Source organism: Eumetopias jubatus, unplaced genomic scaffold (assembly GCF_037043125.1).
Source record: "Eumetopias jubatus isolate StellerSeaLion01/CBP00866 unplaced genomic scaffold, mEumJub1_p1.0 scaffold_6, whole genome shotgun sequence".
In the NCBI taxonomy this organism is placed as follows: Eukaryota; Metazoa; Chordata; class Mammalia; order Carnivora; family Otariidae; genus Eumetopias; species Eumetopias jubatus.
Genome location: NW_028274812.1, coordinates 89539302 through 89545769, shown reverse-complemented (window position 1 = coordinate 89545769; position 6468 = coordinate 89539302). Strand labels below are relative to the sequence as shown.

Below are 6468 nucleotides of genomic sequence, written 5' to 3'. Positions count from 1 at the left end.
CAAAGACTTTTTCATTTATATTAATGAGAAATACTTGACTGTTTTGTTCTTTGTTTATACTTTATTTGGTTTTGGTATTAGGTAATAGTATCTTCATAAAATGAATTAGGAGTGTTACCTCCTTTTCTATGTTTTTTATTATTTATTAAAAATAATATTTTTATTATTTATTATATAATTATAAAATATTAATATATTTTTATTATATATAATATAATATACATTTATATTATGTATATTTTTATTATAATAATAAATATTATTATTTATTATCCATCATTATGGAGTGATGTTAATCACTCCACATTACATCATTAGTTTTTGATGTAGTGTTCCATGATTCATTGTTTGCATATAACACTCAGTGCTCCATTCAGTACTTGCCCTCTTTAATACCCATCACCAGGCTAACCTGTCCCCCCACCCCGCTCCCCTCTAGAACCCTCAGTTTGTTTCTTAGAGTCCATAGTCTCTCATGGTTCATTTCCCCCTTTGATTCGCCCCTTCATTTTTCCCCTCATGCTATTTTCTTCTTCTTCTTCTTCTTCTTCTTCTTCTTCTTCTTCTTCTTCTTCTTCTTCTTCTTCTTCTTTAACATATAATGTATTATTTGTTTCAGAGGTACAGGTCTGTGATTCAACAGTCTTATACAATTCCAGTGCTCACCATACCACATACCCTCCTCAATGTCTATCACCCAGCCACCCCATCCCTCCCACCCCCCCCACCACTCCAGCAAACCTCAGTTTGTTTCCTGAGATTAAGAATTCCTCATATCAGTGAGATCATATGATACATGTCTTTCTCTGATTGATTAATTTTGCTCAGCATAACACCCTCCAGTTCTATCCACATCATTGCAAATGGCAAGATTTCATTCCTTTTGATGGCTGCATAATATTCCAGTGTGTGTGTGTGTGTGTGTGTGTGTGTGTGTGTGTGTGTGTGTGTGCCACATCTTTTTTATCCATTCATCTGTTGATGGACATCTTGGCTCTTTCCATAGTTTGGCTATTGTGGACATTGCTGCTATAAACATTGGGGTGCATGTACCCCTTTGGATCCCTACATTTTTACCTTTGGGTAAATACCCAGTAGTGCAATTGCTGGGTTGTAGGGTGGCTCTATTTTCAACTTTTTGAGGACCCTCCACACTGTTTTCCAGAGTGGTTGCATCAGCTTGCATTCCCACCAACAGTGTAGGAGGGTTCCCCTTTCTCCGCATCCCCACCAACATCTGTCATTTCCTGACTTGTTCATTTTAGCCAGTCTGACTGGTGTGAGGTGGTATCTCATTGAGGTTTTGATTTGGATTTCCCTGATGCCGAGCGACGTTGAGCACTTTTTCATGTGTCTCTTGGCCATTTGGATGTCTTCTCTGGAAAAATGTCTGTTCATGTCTTCTGCCCATTTCTTGATTAGATCATTTCTTCTTTGGGGGTTGTGTTTGACAAGTTTTTTAAAGATTTTTGGATACTAGCCCTTTATCTGATATGTCATTTGCAAATATCTTCTCCCATTCTGTTGGTTGTCTTTGGTTTTGTGGACTGTTTCTTTTGCTGTGCAAAAGCTTTTTATCTTGATGAGATCCCAATAGTTCATTTTTGCCCTTGCTTCCCTTGCCTTTGTTGATGTTTCTAGGAAGAAGTTACTGAGGCTGAGTTCGAAGCGGTTGCTGCCTGTGTTCTCCTTTAGGATTCTGAAGGACTCCTGTCTCACATTTAGGTTTTTCAACCATTTTGTGTCTATTTTTGTGTGTGGTGTAAGGAAATGGTCCAGTTTCATTCTTCTGCATGTGGCTGTCCAATTTTCCCAACCCCATTTGTTGAAGAGACTGTCTTTTTTCCATTGGACATTCTTTCCTGCTTTGTCTAAGATTGGTTGACCATAGAGTTGAGGGTCCATTTCTGGGCTCTCTATTCTGTTCCATTGGTCTATGTGATTCTTTTTGTGCCAGTACCATACTGTCTTGATGATGACAGCTTTGTAATAGAGCTGGACGTCCGGAATTGTGATGCCACCAGCTTTGCTTTTCTTTTTCAACATTCCTCTGGCTATTCGGGGTCTTTTCTAGTTCCATACAAATTTTAGGATTATTTGTTCCATTTCTTTGAAAAAAATGGATGGTATTTTGATAGGAATTGCTTTAAATTTGTAGATTGCTCTAGGTATCATTGACATCTTCACAGTATTTGTTCTTCCAATCCATGAGCATGGAACATTTTTTCATTTCTTTGTGTCTTCCTCAATTCCTTTCATGAGTATTTCATAGTTTTCTGAGTACAGATTCTTTTCCACTTTGGTTAGATTTATTCCTAGGTATCTTATGGTTTTGGGTGCAATTGTAAATGGGATAGACTCCTTAATTTCTCTTTCTTCCATCTTGTTGTTGGTGTATAAGAATGCCACTGATTTCTGTGCATTGATTTTATATCCTTACACTTTACTGAATTCCTGTATGAGTTCTAGCAGTTTTGGGGTGGAGTCTTTTGGATTTTCCACATAAAGTATCATATCATCTACAAAGATTGAGAGTTTGACTTCTTCTTTGCTGATTCTGATGCCTTTTATTTCTTTTTGTTGTCTGATTGCTGTGGCTAGGACTTCTAATACTATGTTGAATAGCAGTGATGATAGTGGACACACCTGCCATGCTCCTGACCTTAGGGGGAAAGCTCTCAGTTTTTCCCCACTGAGAACGATATTCACTGTGGTGTTTTCATAGATATCTTTTATGATATTGAGGTATGTACCCTCTATCCCTCTACTCTGAAGAGTTTTGATCAAGAAAGGATGCTGTACTTTGTCAAATGCTTTTTCTGCATCTATTGAGAGGATCATATGTTTCTTGTTCTTTCTTTTATTAATGTATTATATCACATTGATTGATTTGTGGATGTTGAACCAACCTTGCAGCTCAGGGATAAATCCCACTTCGTCATGGTGAATAATCCTTTTAATTACTGTCGGATCCTATTGGCTAGTATTTTGGTGAGAATTTTTGCATCCATGTTCAACTAGGATATTGGTCTGTAATTCTCCTTTTTGATGGTAACAGTAACCTTACAGGCAATACAATGGCACTAAATTCATATCTTTCAATAGTTACCCTGAATGTAAATGGGCTAAATGCCCCAATCAAAAGACACAGGATATCAGACTGCATAAAAAAAACAAGACTCATGGATATCCTGTCTGCAAGAGATTCATTTTAGACTCCTTTTCTATTTTTGAGAAAAGATTATGTAGAACTCTTCATTAAATAATTGATAGAATTCTCCTGTGAAACTCTCTGGGCTTAGAAATTTCTTTTTTAGGAGTCTTTCAATTACAAATTTGTAGAAATTGCTACACATAGTATATGAAGGTGTCTATGTCACTGCATTCTGAGGATACTTATTATGATCATATTGTTTTTCATAATGATTTTACAGTGAGAAAAATGGGTATCTTCTTATTTTGTTAACACACCTTTGTTTATTAATGAACTTAGATATTTTATGTCAGTTTATTTTTATTCTCTACTGCTTTTCTATGAATTTCCTTTATATTTTATTAATGTAGTAGTAAATATTGCCTAATTAATTTATATATACCAAAGATACAATATTTTGTTTCACTTAGAGGACATACTTATTCACTTTTCCCTGTCTCTTTTAATTTATATTAACTTCCTTTTTTTTAAGATTTTATTTATTCATTTGAGACAGAGACAGAGAGAGCAGAAGCAGGGGGAGAGGCAGCGGGAGAGGGAGAAGCAGTCTCCCCACTGAGCTGGGAGCCCAATGTGGGGCTTGATGTTGGGCTCAATCCCAGACTTGGAGATCATGACCTGAGCCGAAGGCAGACACTTAACCATCTGAGCCACCAAGGTGCCCCTATATTAACTCTTTCTGACATAAATATACATTTACTATATATCTAGTTAAATCTATTGTTTTTATGCTACTTTAAAAATAACATGTTTAGAAATAGTATAAATTACTAATATGTAAAATAATATGAACACACTTCAAAAACATGCTGACTGAAAGAAGCCAGGCACAAAAGAGTACAAAGCATCCATTTATGTGAAATTCTAGAAAAGGCAAAACTAATCTGTAGTGACTGAAAGCAGATTAGTGGCTACTGGATCTGGGAATAAGTGCAGGCTAGATTGACTAAAAATATCATGAGGAATGTTTTGGGGTTGATAGAAATGTTCTGTATATTGGTTATAGTGCTGCTTACACAGATCTATGAATTTGCAAAACTGATCCATTTGCAAGTGTTTTGTTGCATGTCAATTGTACCTCAATAAAACTAATTTTTAAAAGATGATAAATAGGGTGCCTGGGTGGCTCAGTTGATTAAGTGTCTGCTTTCGGCTCAGGTCATGATCCCAGGGTCTTGGGATTGAGTCCCACATCAGGATCACTGCTCAGCGGAGAGCCTGCTTCTTCTTCTTCCTCTTCCTGCTGCTCCCCCTGCTTGTGCTCTCTCTCTCTCTGTCAAATAGATAAATAAAATATTTGAAAAAAAAAAAAGAGGAAAAATAATCCTCCAACAGGTAGAAGTCCTATAAATATAGCATGCTTTCCATTTTTAAAATGCTAATTTAGGGGCACCTGGTTGTTCAGGGGTTAGACGTCTGCCTTCGGCTTGAGTCATGATCCCAGGGTCCTGGGACTGAGCCCCGTATGGAGCTCCCTGCTCAGTGGGAAGCCTGCTTCTCCCTCTCGCTCTGCCTGCCGCTCTGCCTATATGTGCTCTCCATCTCTCTGTCAAATAAATAAATAAAATCTTTAAAAAATGCTATTTTATTCTTTAATCCATGGAATTTTATTTAATTTAACTTTTGGGATTAATATACTATTTCTCTTTTTTTCATATAGGTCAATATCTGATCAAAGTTTATTGAATACTCAATTAATCTATCATGAATATTAGTTTTTACTATATAGATTATATATTATATTGATCTATGCCAAAGTGGACTCAAATGTTTATGGTTTCCTTGACATTGAATAAAAAATTTTAGCATACAAAATTTGGACATGGGTGGTTGTGGGTATGTCTTTCTTCAGATTCTTTTTTTTTTAAGATTTTATTTATTTATTAGACAGAGAGAGACACAAAGAGAGAGGGAACACAAGCAGGGGGAGTGGGAGAGGGAGAAGCAGGCTTCCAACCGAGCAGGGAGCCCGATGTGGGGCTTGATCCCAGGACCCTGGGACCATGACCTGAGCCGAAAGCAGACACTTAACGACTGAGCCACCCAGGCACCCCTTTCTTCAGATTCTTAAGCAACTTCAAGATATGAAAAAGATTAATAACTACTTTCTATAGGTGGTATGATAACTCATAGGTACTTTGTTTTTTTTTTCATTAGCATATAATGCTTTGACATTGCTTACCTGTAGAATTTGTGCCATGATAACCATTGTATCTCTACATATATTTCATACAGACATTAATGAAAATCCACATATTATCTGGAAATATATCTTTCAACAAAATATAGAATAAGAATATATATTAAGCACTTCCTTCCCCTCTCTTCCTCCGCACTGCCTGAGGAGATGACAGCCATCTGTTACTGGGCATCATGACTGCCCTCAGACCTCTGGTGAAGCCCAAGATGTTTAAAAAGAGGACCAAGAAGTTCATCCGGCATGAGTCAGACAGCTATGTCAAAATTAAGCGCAACTGGCGGAAACCCAGAGGCATTGACAATAGGGTGTGCAGAAGATTCAAGGGCCAGATCTTGATGCCCAACATTGGTTAGGGGAGCAACAAGAAAACAAAGCACATGTTGCCCAGTGGCTTCCGGAAGTTCCTAGTCCACAACGTCAAGGAGCTTGAAGTGCTGCTGATGTGCAACAAATCTTACTGTGCAGAGATTGCTCACAATGTCTCCTCCAAGAACTGCAAAGCTATTGTGGAAAGAGCAGCTCAGCTGGCAATCAGAGTCACCAATCCCAATGCCAGGGTGTGCAGGGAAGAAAATGAATAGACAGCTTCTTGTGCACGTCATATTTGTGTTAATAAAACCATAAAACTACTATCAAAAAAAGAATAAAAATTAAACAGAATCTAGTTTAATGAAAATATATTTTCTATAAGAGAGAATTCTGAAACCATGTGAACATTAAAATTAATAGCTTATTTTCATTCTGCAGATTAATCAGCAAAAAGCATCCTTTGAAAGTACCACAATGGTGAGGTTGATTTCATAGTGATTTCCCCATATAAATCATTCTACCATAGGGAATATATTTTTATAACAGAACCTTACTCTTTTAGAAACCTCTCAGTAATGATCATCATGCTAGAAGAAAATTATGTTCCTTAATAAATGAGAATCAATTTTAGGAAGATAAATGCATTAAGCCTTCCATTAATTATTTCTAAATCATTTTTAATAAACAAATGTATGTGAACATATATTTTTTTTGTTTTTGCAGAAGTTGCTTTATACAACTGATT

At 36.6% G+C, this 6468-nt stretch overlaps 1 pseudogene; it reads left to right on the top strand.

The window, feature by feature from the left end:
* Window positions 1-5587: 5587 nt before the first annotated feature.
* On the top strand, window positions 5588-5995 carry LOC114204666 (large ribosomal subunit protein eL32 pseudogene; annotated as a pseudogene).
* The last annotated feature ends 473 nt before the right edge of the window (window positions 5996-6468 follow it).